This window comes from Lycorma delicatula, chromosome 9, assembly GCF_047948215.1.
Source record: "Lycorma delicatula isolate Av1 chromosome 9, ASM4794821v1, whole genome shotgun sequence".
Classification (NCBI taxonomy): domain Eukaryota; kingdom Metazoa; phylum Arthropoda; class Insecta; order Hemiptera; family Fulgoridae; genus Lycorma; species Lycorma delicatula.
In genome coordinates this window covers 75,298,341-75,313,909 of record NC_134463.1, presented here as the reverse complement: position 1 = coordinate 75,313,909, position 15,569 = coordinate 75,298,341, and positions in this window count along the sequence as shown.

The following is a 15,569-nucleotide window of genomic DNA, read 5'->3' as shown; positions in this document are numbered from 1 at the left end:
CTTAAGCCGTAACTCGAAAACAAATCCGTTTCCATACCTATATTTATATATACTTTATTCATTATTTTCACTATTAGAATTTGTCCCGAAAATTTCTCCGTTTTTTCGTAGGACACTCTGTATAATAAAATTACAATGGAATTATTAAAATTATATGAGATCTGTTATTAAATCCGGAGTGGTAGAGCGTCTCGGCCTTATATTCGGAGGTCCCGGGTTCGAATCCCGGTCAGGCATGGCATTCTTCGTATACTACTACAAATTTCCATTTTCACATCCTCACTTACAAGCTTCTCTAAGTTTCTGTGGTGGATTAATTCATCAGTATGTCAATCAATCAAATCTGTTTCAGATCTCGCATCATTATTTGAAAGGAACGACTATAAGTAGCGATTGGAAGACGAACACGAAAAAAAAATTTATATTGTTTGATTTAAATTTAAAAAAAAGTTGTATGTATAAATTTTAAAGATGTTCTTTTAAAGACGCTTCGTAAACAGATCGTACCAATAATTTTGTTAAGATCCTTGATTAATCTATTTTGTTACTTTTATTACATATATTACAAATAAAAATAATTTAGTATAACACGTACGTAATCCTTTTAGTATAAAAGGATTTAGAAGAAACAATGAACGGCATAGATGAAGTCCTACGCAAGAACTATCGCATGAAAATAAACAAGAATAAAACAAAAGTAATGAAATGTAGTAGAAATAACAAAGATGGACCACTGAATGTGAAAATAGGAGGAGAAAAGATTATGGAGGTAGAAGAATTTTGTTATTTGGGAAGTAGAATTACTAAAGATGGACGAAGCAGGAGCGATATAAAATGCCGAATAGCACAAGCGAAACGAGCCTTCAGTAAGAAATATAATTTGTTTACATTAAAAATTAATTTAAATGTCAGGAAAAGATTTTTGAAAGTGTATGTTTGGAGTGTCGCTTTATATGGAAGTGAAACTTGGACGATCGGAGTATCTGAGAAGAAAAGATTAGAAGCTTTTGAAATCTGGTGCTATAGGAGAATGTTAAAAATCAGATGGGTGGATAAAGTGACAAATGAAGAGGTATTGCGGCAAATACATGAAGAAAGAAGCATTTGGAAAAATATAGTTAAAAGAAGAGACAGACTTATAGGCCACATACTAAGGCATCCTGGAATAGTCGCTTTAATATTGGAAGGACAGGTAGAAGGAAAAAATTGTGTAGGCAGGCCACGTTTGGAATATGTAAAACAAATTGTTAGGGATGTAGGATGTAGAAGGTATTCTGAAATGAAACGACTAGCACTAGATAGGGAATCTTGGAGAGCTGCATCAAACCAGTCAAATGACTGAAGACAAAAAAAAACACGTACGATAAATAAATATAAATATTAAAAGTACATAAGTAATATTGGAAAAAACTGAATCTAATATAATAAAACTAGTTCGATATCGATAAAATACGCTTCCTTTCGATCCTAACCTAAAAAAAAAAGCTAAAAGAGATGTAACGATGGATTCACATTTTCGCAACCGTGTATTAATGTTTTAGTCTAAAGTAAATCTATTGCAGTAAAATATATAGTTTTATTTAAATTTATTTTGGAAACAGATGTTTTCCAAACGATGAATGGATATACGTTTATAGTTTTTTATTTATTATTTTATTATGAAAGCTTGCCTTTCTGTATTCGTACAGCTAACGCTTAGATATATTCCGCATTTAAAACCCTACGTATAAAAACTTCCCGTCTAACCTTCGTTCTTTCAATTCGAGTAAAAAAAAAACCCCGTGCCATTCTTCCTCTTGAATACACAAAATTGAACAAGAAGGAATAGGGAAGGTCGGTCAAAAAGGATCAACGATCGTTGAGCCTATCTTTTATATCTGTTGCTCCTCTCCTCATCACTGTTTGAAGTATATACGCTGAAACATGTGCGGTAGAAAAAGACAAACAGCAAAAATGTGTTGGCGGGTTATTTTGGAGGCTGTCTGGTGATTCATCCTTACTGGCTTGCATTTTCTATAAAAATGAAACGACAACAATGCCGTTATTTACAGTTTTGGGGGTGTTGTACTCCTTATCCGTCCTTTTTCTACTGTAAAGGTATCTTTCTCTCTCTTTCTCCATTATCCAGAAACTGTTGTTCCTTAGTTCTTTCATTTTTTCTCCCCCGCTGATTGTGTAGAGAATCTTAAGTGGATATACAGTTTTTTTTTTCATTTTCTTTTATGTAATAGAGAAATATTTTAGTAATTTATTGTCTATTTTTAGTTGCCCTTGTAATTTATGTTGATAATTTTTCTTTACCCTTTTGGATTTTGCATTTTGTTCTTATTATTGTTTCTTTTTTTTTACTATAAAAAAAAAAAACAACTTAGAATGTAATTACACTCTCATTATTTAAACATTTCTTTTTTTTACCTTTGTATTATCTTTAAAAACAATGGATTAATAGCATTATTTAAATAAATTAAAATAAATAGATTGTAAAACATTAGTACGTTCCAAAACTGGATTACAAAAAATCTTAAAATCTGAAAAATTTAAGATATTCATTTCGATTCTTAAACAGTCATCATCAGTAGACACTATAGAAAAGTGTACGTAAAAAATTTTAAAAATTAAATGAGAAAAAAATTAATTTACAAATAAAAAATATTAATGAAACGATTATAAAAAGCATTTCTTGCATAGATTTTAAAATAAGAATAAAAAATAAATGTAAAAAAAAATATAATAATAATAAAAATAACTGTTTTCGTTTTAGGTAATTCCAAGAGAGTAAATTTAATTTAAATGCACCAAACTAAACTTAATTTAACTTAATTAAACTGAACTTAATTTAAGTTAAATGCACCAAACTTAAAATGTAAACTATTTAAATTTCCGAACTAGATTGTCCACGACTTGTGATTTTTTATGGGTTGGTTAAATAAAACTTATCTCTCCCTCTTTTTCTGTTTAGCATCCGGAACCGCCGTAAGGTATTATTTCAGAGGATGAATGAGGATGATATGTATGAATGTAAATGAAGTGTAGTCTTTTTACAGTCTCAAGTTGACCATTCCTGAAATATGTGGTTAATTGAAACCCAACCATCAAAGAACAGCGGACTTCGAAATCAACTGATTTGAGATGATGAGTTAATCACTAGACCAGCCCTTTGGTGGGCTAAGTAAAATTTATCTGGAGAAAGATTAACATGGAATGTATTTTAAACCAAAGAGAACCAATTCAAAGAGGGCGGGGATTATAGTTTAATGTTTTTATGAGTAAAAACTTTTCCAAAAGAATTTATAATAGTTTTAAACTTCAAACAGATTAGTATAATAATTTATGGCGTTCCCGTCTTTATTCGGTAAATTTTTATTTTTTATTTTTTTAAAGTAAATTTACGTTCTATAGAAAAGGTTAAAAAGACTTTAAATCCATTAGATAAATGTCACTGAATTTAAATGACTGAAATAAAATGTAACGTTTCTTTCGGTATTTAATTTTCCAATTTATACGATTTTTAATCGTTTAACTTCAATAATCAAATGTACATTATCATTTCCTAATAACTTATTATTAAGTACAAAATGAGTCAGAAGTTAAACGTAAATCTATTCTTAAAGCTATAACTGCTTTTTACTTATTATCGAAGAGGTAAATTAATTTTTCAATAAAATAAAAACGTTATTCCTTAATAAATTTAACATATTCAAAATTTTGTAAATTTTTTTTGTAATCGAGATTTTAATGTTACATGGTAATTTCTTCATAAACTTTGATGTTTCACAAAACTATTAACATTCAGATAAAGTTTTATGAATTTCCATAAACATATTTGTTCTATTTCATGTATTACAATCATGAATATTCATTGTATTCGAAACCTTTATGCCGACAATTGATTTTAAGCAACTATGAAGAAACTAAAATCCCTGTTCTACAAGCGGTATATAATATTGTGAGAAGTATACATTTTTTAAATAGATTTCCTTCAATGGGATATAGCAGGGGTCGGCAACCTTTTGAGTCAGAAGAGTCAAAAATTATAATTTACAAAATTTCAAAGTTTTTAAAGAGCCACAAAACTTTTTCGAAAATAGGTTTATTAAATAACAATTTATAAGTACTTACACTTATAATTATTATTTTAACTCTAATTTTTAAATAATAAAAGCTATAAAATAGATAAATAATAAAATAGGTAATTTATTAAATACATATTTTAATAAAAACACTTTCGCGGTAATATCCAACAGTAGTACTTTGTTTCTTTTTTGACAATTCTTATTGTCTTCAAAAAAGTAGTTAGGTATCTTATTTGGAAAAAAATATGTATAATATGTATTTTAAAAATATTATTATTATTATATATATGTACATACATAACTTTGAGAAGATAATTCGCTTCTAACTCTTTTACTTGAAACAACAAACTATACGTCACAGACAAAACACTGGTGAAGTCGCCAAATTGTCTTGCGTCGAAAGCGAATTAAAACCTACATAGAAACAACCGACGACGGCGTCATTCGAGAGCTTCTGACGGACTGACGACAGTGACCACGCGTGTTACGGGGGAGGGGTGCGGTGAAAAGCGAGTACAAGTGGCAAAGCGATAGAATCGGTGCCTAATCCTCGTTAATCGATTCAAAACGATTTTTAAATGTTTTTTTTTTTATAAAATAAATAATATTTGCGTTTGGAACTAAAGAGCCGCAGCTTCACATCCAATGAGCCGCATGTGGCTCGCGAGCCGCAGGTTGCCGACCCCTGGTATATAGAATGAATATATTTCATAATCGGTTCACCAGTTTCCGAATATGGGTAAATGAGCAAAAACAAATGTAGGTAAAACTTTTGGCAATGAAATGATTTTTTTTCCATTATTTTCATTTGGTATTATTTACTCTTTAAATTTACACAAAGCGAATTTATAATAATTTTCCCAAATAATATACTTGTACTGTATTTACTCACAAAATTCATGGATTCATTTGACCAAAATTGTTTATCTAAAAGTAGGTGCTTGATTTATGCGGGGAAACAATTTTACATTGGTTTTTATTGAAACTAAAATTTTATAATCGGTGAGAAAATGATATTTATTTGATTGAATATTTAAAAATAAAATATTATTTTAAAATTCAGGTGTGCGAATTACACGAGTATTATGTGAGATTTAATTTAGATTAATTAATAATTTATTATAAAAAATAATGATTCATGTTTAAACTGATAAAAATTATTTCATTTAATTTTGTAATTTTTTCCCTTATTTGATTATTTAGCTACAGGAAAAAAATATTTTCTGTTGGTTGGTAGAAAATCTAATTTATCAGTAAACCGCTTTCGTAACCAACATTTTTTTTTTTTTTTCAGTAATTGAGTTAATTTTAAATAAATTAATTTTACGTTTAAAAATCATCTAAAAATATAATATTTTACCGAGTTTTTATGTTATCCGAGTTTATTTGATTAGACGTGCGCTGGCGTGTATTTTAGCCTATATTTTAACTTATACAATAAAAAGTATTTATCTAAATTGCAACGAGTTAAATAAAGGCATTTTGATTATACATGTTACTTCGTACAAAAGATAAAATTTAAAAAAAATACTGAAAAATTATGAGGTTTTTTTTTTTTTTACTAAGTTTTTCTACATTTATATTGTACAGCTACGGTTAAGATAATTTTTGAGAAAGTTAGAAATTATTTTTGCGCAGGAAATAACTACGCCTGTTTTCATATTTGCTAAAAAGAACCTTAATGGGAATTTTCATAAGTTTGTTTTTATAAAATTTGTGTAATTTAATATCAGTCTTCAGTTGTAAAGTTGTATGGATTTTACAAAACTTAAAAACTTTATACTGGCTTAAGTTATATGCCAGTATACCTGCATAACTTTAGAGTTATAAAGAGTAACTTCATTTATATGTTATATAGAAAGTGCACTCTTACGTGGTACTCCGATTAATAATAGATCTTAAATTAACAAACTGTACGGCTCTAATCGGCACCTGATCGCGTTACCGCTCACTATTAATGCGATTAACCGAAATGTGCCCTCATTTGTACCAAACTAAAGTATGCAGTACTTCAGTTGTAACCCACCGGGTTGGTCTAATGGTGAACTCGTTACCGCAAATCTGCTGATTTCGAAGTCGAGAATTCTAAGGTTCAATCCCTAGTAAAGGTAGTTGTTACTTATACGGAATGGAACACTAGATCGTGGATACCGGTGTTCTTTGGTAGTTGGGTTTCAGTTAACCACACATTTCAGGAATGGTCGACCTAAATCTGTACAAGACTGTAGTTCATTTATTCCATGCACATCCTCATTCATCCTCTGAAGGAATAAATTATGGTGGTTCCGGAGGCTAAAAAAAAAGAAAGTGCTTCAGCTGTTAGCTTGGATGGTAGGACGTAAGCTATCTTCTTGCTATTCAAATTTTATCGTTTTTGCGAAACATGGTTTATTGTTGTATTTCATATTTCACCCAGCTGTATTCCCAGCTATCAATCAAAGTCTAATAGTACTTAACTTGATTGCCCGAAGGATTAGCCTGCCAATTCTTTCTGTATTCACCTACAGTCCGATTTTTTTCGGGATGGATCTGACACAAGTCCCTATCGTAGATTATTTTGTTGTGAACTATTCTTTGGAGCGATCATCCATAGGTTGCATCCCTTATTGACTGCTACGAGCGGTAAGGACCAAAATCATATTTGCGAGTTCAAATGTCATTCAACTGACATGTCAAACATTTTGATGTTATTTTTACGACTCTGAAAACTAACAGCGTGAGTCTACCTTGATAAAAAAAACTTTGTTTTTTGCAGTTGTTTCAGCGACAGATTCCCTCATATTCATTCCTCTGCACGAAACAACTTTAGCCTCCGGTAACTACCGTTCAGATAATACTTCAGAGGATGATATGTATGAGTGTAAATGAAGTGTAGTCTTGTACAGTCTCAGTTCGACCAGTCCTGAGATGTGTGGTTAATTGAAACCCAACCACCAAACAACACCGGTATCCACGATCTAGTATTCAAATCCGTAAAAAATAGCTGGCTTTACTAGGGCTTGAACGCTGGAACTCTCGAATTCCAACAGCTGTTCTGGAAAGACGTATTAATCACTAGACCAATCCGGTGAGTTGCACGAAACAACTGTAGGTTTTCCTAAATATTATAGATCTATCATTGGCAGTAGGGTCGGGGTTTTGTAGTTAGTTACCCCTTCCGATTCATACATTATTAACTTAAGTTACTAATTCGTCACTCAGGTTCAAAACAGTCTGCTTGCAAAAAAATTATTGAAAATGTTTTTAACGTTTAAATGATAAACGTGTGCATTTTATTATATCATTAATGAGAAAATTAAAAAAATAGTCTAGACTTTTGGTATCTATTTTTTCTCCGGAAAATTAAAAAAATAATTGCTAAAAATGCATCAATTTCGACAAAATTCTAAGTAAAGTTTTTATAGGAACAATGCTTTTATTTTAAGAAGGTAAAGCGAGTTGTAAAAGCTACTTTACTTTGGGATAGTCACTACTGTAAACAGTTTAAAATTAAATTTCTCTAAATTAACAAGGATTAACAAAATTTGAACATTTGGTAAACTTTCAATAATTTATTTATTTATTATTAAAATATCAAATTACTGCATAAATAAACATTTACTATATACTGTACACAATTTATAAAATGCTTAGAAAGTCACTTGAAATTTGCTACAAGTTTTTAAATATTGATTAAGGAGACTTCGTATCTACATAGGTTCTCCCATTTAAAGTGGAAACTACCAATCAGCCTTCTATAATAATTTAATTAACTGCCCAAATCCCCTACGTTTTACTGGAATGGACAGATCCAACAAGCGAATTTCGCGCCGACGCAGTAGAAGATTGTTACTGATAGCCATAACAGAGCAATTATAACGCTCAGTGCATTGTTAGAGAGAAGATGGTACTACACAAGGCGAACGTGTTTTTATTCTTGAGTTGTACTTTAGCATGCGATCAGTGGTGCAAGAACTTTTTATCATAAATCAGCACCTAACAAGACACCAGTTTTGATGTTAGTGGCTAAATTTAGAGAGACATTTTCTTAATAACAAGGAACATAAAAGATCGATGACAGTGTTGAATGCAGACACAGTCGCTGAAATCAAAGACCGATTAACTGATTCGCTAAAAAAAATCAATTAGACGTTCGTCAGCTGAAATTAATTTTCCAAATCAACCGCTTATCGGGCGACAAAGATATTTAACTTACGACCATATCGAAATCAAATAGTTCATCAACTTCTTGATCCAAAACAAAGAAAAACGGCTAGAATATTGGCATCGGTTTCCTCGATTCGTATGTGAGGGTATTCATGTTATGGTTTGGATTTTTTTCACAGACGAGGCGTGGTTTCATTTGGACGGCTACATAAACAGTCATAACAGTAAAATTTGGTGTGCTGAAAATTCCCACAAGTATCATGAAAAACAATTGCACTCGCAGAAGATGAGGCGTATGGTATGCGATATCACGAAAAAAATTATTGGTCCTCTTTTTTTCGAGTACACCATTACTGAAGAACGATATCAGAATATTTCATTGTAATTCATTGCCACTCTTGGAAAAGAAAGATCGATACTGCTGATTCCAACATGACGATACAACATCATACTACGCACATTCAATTTCTGATTTCGTTAACGAATTATCTGGTGATCGCGTTATTGGTCGTGGCTTATGGCCAACAAAATCTCTAGATTTGACTACACTTGATTTTTTTTTCTTTGGGGTTACCTCAAATAAAAAGCTTACAGCAACAAACCACGTACACTTGAACAACTAAAGGTCAGTATCGAACAAACTGTTTTAAATATCAATTCACAAACTCTGAAACAGTTCCAAGAAACACAGTGAAAAGGGTGGAAGCGTGTATTCATGAAGATGGCGGCCACTTCTAGTATTTAGAATTTAAGGTATTGAAAAGTTGGAAATAAAATATTTAATTTAATAACTTAAAAATGCTTTTTTTTATTTAAATATACCTACTGACATAGATGGGTTGTGTTTTATATGGGACATCCTTTTTAATTCTTAAAACAAGATTGGTTCAAAAGCAATTTTATAGTAGCAGAATGGATCCATACTTATTTTCTTACAATTTCTCAGTGTACAGTAATCAAGGAAGATTCTAAAGCACTCTAAAATTATCTATTTATCTTTGTTTTACTATTTTAAAAAATTGGGGAAAAGTTCAATTTTGCAAGTCTGTTGATCATGTTTATAAATTCTTCAAACTTAGCGTTTCTCAAATGAATAATTATTATAATCTGTGATTTTCTACGGGTTGTCTGTTACATTAAATTTCAATATTATGTCTTAACGAAATGATATTTTTTAATGTAAAAAAATGCGTTGTCAATACTTTTTAAAAGTTAACCGTCCTCATTTTTTTTTATTAGGTTGACTTAAAAAAGAGTACCTGACCCGATTAACTACGATTTATAGATTATCTGTTATACAGTCAAAATTTTTTCTCTCATCAAATTTGGGCTAGATGATCGGTAATGGATTAAACCGACAACGCTACAGACTTAAAAAGAGGAAGATACAATGAAAGTTCTCTCGTCGACGAGTACGTTTTGAGTCGATCGCTGATGAGCGAGAAGGTGAATAAGGAACGAGTAAAGTGGACCGGTGCCGGTGGCTCCTGATTGGCAATTTCCTTCCTACTCCTCTCCCGTCGGTTCACAAATATTTACCCGGCAAACAAGACAAGGGATGGGAAATACTAGCGAATTCTCTCTTTTACCCTTCCGGTCAATACTTTACTGCGACTACCATTGTTACCACCTTTTTCTTTCTCTTCCTTTCCTTATACTTTTTCATTCTTTACTATTATTACTTCCTGTTTTCTCCATTTTTTCTCGTTTTCTCTTTTACTCTGAATTCTTTTAAGTGTTTTCTTCAATTATTTACTTTCTCTAACATGTTTTCATCCTTTTTTTGAACATTTTTGCCCAATATTTTTAAATTTTAATATTTTTTTTTTTAGCGATATAATGATTCATGAACGAGTCGTTCACTTTTATGATTCAACTACGTTTTTCTTTTTTTGCGTAGGAAAAAACCACTTTTTTTTGAGGGGGGAAAAGCTCTACCAGCCGCCGTCGGGTATGGTTTTCCAAAAATTTTTCTTTTTACATAACTAATATATTCTGAACATTAGCCAAATCGGTCCATAAATACAATTTTTCGAATTATCTCAACCCCAGCGCCACCTAGCGTGCTTATTTTTCTCATAAAAATATCTCTTTTAACGTAACTAATATATATATTCTGAATATGAGCCAAATCGGACGATAAATATAATTTTTCCAAATATCTCAACCCTAGCGCCATCTAGCGGGTCCAAACTAATTCAGAAACCTTAGCGGGCGTGCGCACAACTCACCAAAGTTTCATCGTAATCGGATGAACGGTTTAGAGACTTAAAGAGTTTAGAGAAGGTTTAGAGAATTAAAGGCATAAGAGACATACAGACAGACAAACATTCATTTATATATATGTATATATAGTAAGATGTAGGTAGAATCCTTTAGTTACTTCTATTTAGAAATAGTATATGAAGTGGCTCATACCTGCTCACAGGATATCCTTTGCAGGTATTATTTTTCCTAATTATATACTGTATAATTCTTTTTTATGTCATATTTTGTACAAGGGAAATAAAAAATTATTCATTCGTTCTCATTCATTCACTTCTTCAAATTCAAACAGAAATAATTCAGCGTTTCTACTCAAAAGTTCAGCATCATTCAAGGATCGTCATAGTAAACTATAAATAACTTCATTTAAAAAGATCTAAACATTTACAAAAGATCTAAACAAAGAAGAGATTTCAAAATTTGGCATTTAATATATATAAAAAAATTTGAATCCCACAATAAAACATCTGGCAATAGATCTAGCGAACTTTAAGTTCAATGTTAACTTCTAACGTACATTCCATTCAGTGAAATTAATGGGCCTTTCGTTTTTAAAAAGGATAGAGAAAGAGCAGTGACTATCACTGTCTCTAGGTGTGTTATGTTCACTTGTTAGATACTATTTCAATTCTTGAGTCACTTCTCATCCAGTAACAAGATAGGCTAGACTACTAGCCACCCCATATTAGTTTCCAAGACATTTTGCACATGTTTTTTCTAATTGTTGTTATTTCCTAACACGGTAGTATGATTTGACCGACCAGGCTATTTGACCTTTATCCTACATTTACTTATTATTATGGTCTTTTTTAAATCTAAGTACTCATGAATTGAAAGATTGAATCCAACTAGAAATTAGTCAAATTCTTATATAGATACTGTAAGGTTTGATGTTACATAGTACATTATGAAACAAAGTTAACGATGAAATAGCAGAATTGTCATTTGAAGGATGTCTTTTTTTTAGACATTGGTTGCTGCCTATTTCATATTGTTAAAATTCGTGTTTTGTGTAAAATTTATGTTAGAAAATTAAATGAATTCATGAATGTATTCATTTATGTTTGTAAAATTGGACCAATTCTCAGACATATCAATTAATAATTATACAATAAATAATAAAGTTAGTGATTTTGATAATTTTATTAAGCCAATAGTAACCTAATTAGTACATTTTTTGCGTGAAATTTCAAAATTCTAATAATAAATATGCAAAAGTTAATATAATTTTTGGGATGAGAGCCCTCCACTTCACCAAGCTTAATCACATCCCACCCATTTTGTTATGGTTCTACCATTTTTGTTTCTATTTTCTTTTTTACTTAATTACCTAACTTTAATTTATAAATACTTATTGAGTTTACCATAACTGGTAATGTAGACTTATACATCAGTTGTCGGATTGCTCCGACGACACTTGGTACCTAACGAAAAACCTGATAGCCCTGAAAAGAGCTGTTTGGAATTCTGTGAGGTGGCTCTGAAAAGGGCTGTTTGGGATTCTGTGATGATGGCTCTGAAAAGGAGACGTCTTCCTTCTTCCATTTGCTTCTCTTCTTGGTGGTGGTCCGAGAACGAATGCTTTTGCGGAACGGAACGGAACGCAAGGATAGCGGAAGTTTATTATCTCCGTACTAACCGCAGAGCCAGGATAAATGTCTCTTGCTGCTGGGTCTTTCGTTTATCGGGCGGGTCATTATTTATTTAGTGGCGGTTATAGATTTTATGTATTTTATTTTTGGAGGGATTTGTTATTTGCGTTCTGGTTCTTTAGACCTATGAGAAATAATTGACTGGCTGATCGTGGGAGACTAGGCGCATATGAGCTTCGTATTCCCGGCGCGATTCCCCTTCAGTCCGTTCCCTGAAGTTCATTTGGTGATAGCGTCTTTCGGCCTTAACAGGAATACGTCTTCCGGGGGCCCTCGTGTTTGGAGGAAGCAATGCGCTCCCCTATACGGAGGGAGTCGAATGTGCTGGCTGGGGCTATAATTGTAAGAATTAAGTGAAGAGGATGGTGGGTGGAAGGTGAGGTGAAGTTTAAGTTTGTAGTCTTCCTTCATTCGGGCTGCTGCGTCTCTGCTAGGCTCCGTCGTGTCGGATTCCTCTTCGTGTAGGTGGGCCGATTTTCATTCTTCTTTCTTCTGTAACCTGCCTTTCCGTTAACCGGCTATAAATAATTTACATATCGTAAACCTTGAATAGTCCCGTTGCCCGGATAGGGTAGGTTTCTTCTCTCATCCGTTGGGTGGCTGCTGAGCTTTTCTTTCACAATCTTCGCTATCCGCCGGCTGTCTTCTTGTTGGATTAGGAAATGGAATGATTGGATCTCTTAAATTTTATATAAAAAATATTCGCGTTCGCAAATGTTGGGGAAAATTGATTGAATCTTTTTATTTGATTAAGTAAAGATTTCTTTTGAGAAAAATTTAATTTTAAAATCATCCAGACATACTTTCGTCTTCTCGTTTCGCTGCTTATGTAACTACCTATATATGGTGGTACGCGCTCAGCAGCAGAGGGCTGATTTGGGGGGAGGATCGCGTGCGCATGTGCGTAAGTGAAATGCAGCTCCCTGTGAGATTGTACCGGCAAGTATCCTGCCCGCCGGCATGAAGCAGAACGTGTGGCAACATTGCATATACTTGATTAGAGTGAACCTCGATAAATTTCGATTTGGAACAAAATTTAAAAGATGTACTCCTATTGAAAGTTTCAATAGAAGTAATTTTAAAATATCAGATTGTTGCTATGTTACTGATTAAGCATTGTTAAAAAAAAATAGTTTATTGATTATTTAAAATTTAAGATTTCTGCAGTAAACAACAAATATTTGAAATATTTGAAAGTAAATACATTATCTTGATCATGCAATTTATAAAAACTGTTATTATTAAATAAATTTAAAAAATATGAAATTTTTTTATTTATTTAATAATGAAAATTATTTTAATTTTATTGAATATAGTTTTTATTTAATAATAAATATATAAATTAAAAAAAAAACATATAGATTTATTTAATTTATCAGAACAATTGAATTATGTTATTTTTTTTTATGTTTTTCTAAGCAACGATAAACATAATTTTTTTAGATCATCTGTCATTTAACCTTTTCTTTTTCCTGTTTAACCTCCGGTAATTACCGTTTAGGTATTACTTCAGAAGATGATACGTATGAGTGTAAATGAAGTGTAGTCTTGTACAGTCTCAATTCAATCATTCCTGAGATGTGTGGTTAATTGAAACCCAACCACTAAAAAGAACACCCGTATCCACGATCTAGTATGGAAAACCGTATAAAAATAAATGCCTTTACTAAGACTTGAAGGCTGGAACACTCGATTTCCAAATCAGCTGATTTGGGAAAACGCGTTCACCACTAGACCAATCCGGTGAATTAATTTGAGATCTAACCTGGTTTAACGATATTTTTCCCTCTGTTACATACTATTATTTTAAAATCAACATACATCCTATATAAGACATTTCAGTTATCTATTTTACACATGCTCCAGTCTTTTTCTGTTATTTTGTACTAGGTGAAATCTTTTCATAAAGATTCCAAGCTTTAGTTTTAATTAACTTGATTTATTTGGTAGATTGACTTTTATATTATTCTGATTTATTTCCTTCAAATTACTTTTCTGCACTGTTTAATCACTTTGCCAGCATTTTTTTCTTTTTTACTGTTTGTAAACTTCATGCAGTCTGGGGTATATAGCATAGATCTAGCACAATTTTCTTTAATTCATTGGATTGTTTTTAAAATGGCAGTCATCTTGAGGATGATTTTAGTTTAAAACAATATTTCAGTGGTAAATTTTGGTGAGTAGGATGGTGGAGAAACAACGAAGTGTATTTTGTTAAAAAATCATTAATCATCAAATATTGTTTTATGTCATCATCTGTTTATTTGTCATTGCATATCAGAAACTCGTAATTAGTATTAAATGAGACTGTAATATTTTGAACCGATAAACAAAAGAGGACATGATTTTAGTTTTTTTATTAAGTTTGTAGCACTGATTTTTGGTCGAGGTGATGATTTTTCCATCTATGCAATTATTGTGTTGTAATTTCTATATTATAATTGTACACCCAGGTCTTATTACCAATTATGACATTTTTAAAAGTTCCTATTTCATTCCATTTATCTAAAAGTTTCCGACGGGCACATTGTATTTTTCTTTATTAACAACATTGGCTCAAATTTTGCCATAATATGATATACATTCAGTTTTTATTTCAATATCAAGCGTTGCGAACTTTTAAAGATTTCTACTTCTACTTTCATTATACAGGAAAATGGTCAAAAAAACTTTCCTTGATAATAGTACGTCAGGGTGCACTGGTGCCGGAACGTCGTTCTGGTATTCCTTTTTGGAGGGGGGGAAAAATTGTCCTTTCACATAAAATTTGTTTTATCTTAAATTCTAGCCTTTGTTTTAATTTAACAGAAAGTATTTATTATCATCATATATCTTAATGAATGATATTATCAATTCCTTAAGTGGTGTGTGACAAAGAATACAACTGTTGCCTAAACATATCCTACAATACTGAGGCTGTGAGTCAGTGGCCTATTTTGTTTAGATTTAATACACCCGAACTTGGCCCAAACTTGAAAGATTGGAACCCAAAACCATATATAAAAACATGGTTACGAAAACGTCGGACTATAGACGATACCCAAGCAAAACGAAAACGTTTGGAACCTATATCGAATAATACGGGACCTTGGTTCAATACCTAAGTTAGGCTTAATTATTTTAATATATTATTATTCGCTGGCTCATTCAAGTAAATAGAAGCCTTTGTTACGTTTATAATATAAATTAGTTTTATTTTGACCTTTAAACGTGTAATTCATATATATAAAACATTATTTTATTAATTATTTATACATTCATAATAAACACCTGTTGAGTTTTTGAAGGATGGATGAAGACTGACTAACAATAGAGCATTAGACAAATTCGTTTAATAAGAGTAAGAAAAAAGTGAGAATTTATAAAGAGTAAAAGAAAGAATAAAAATTTATAAAGAGTAAGAAAAAAGTAAAAACTTTATTTCTACAAATAA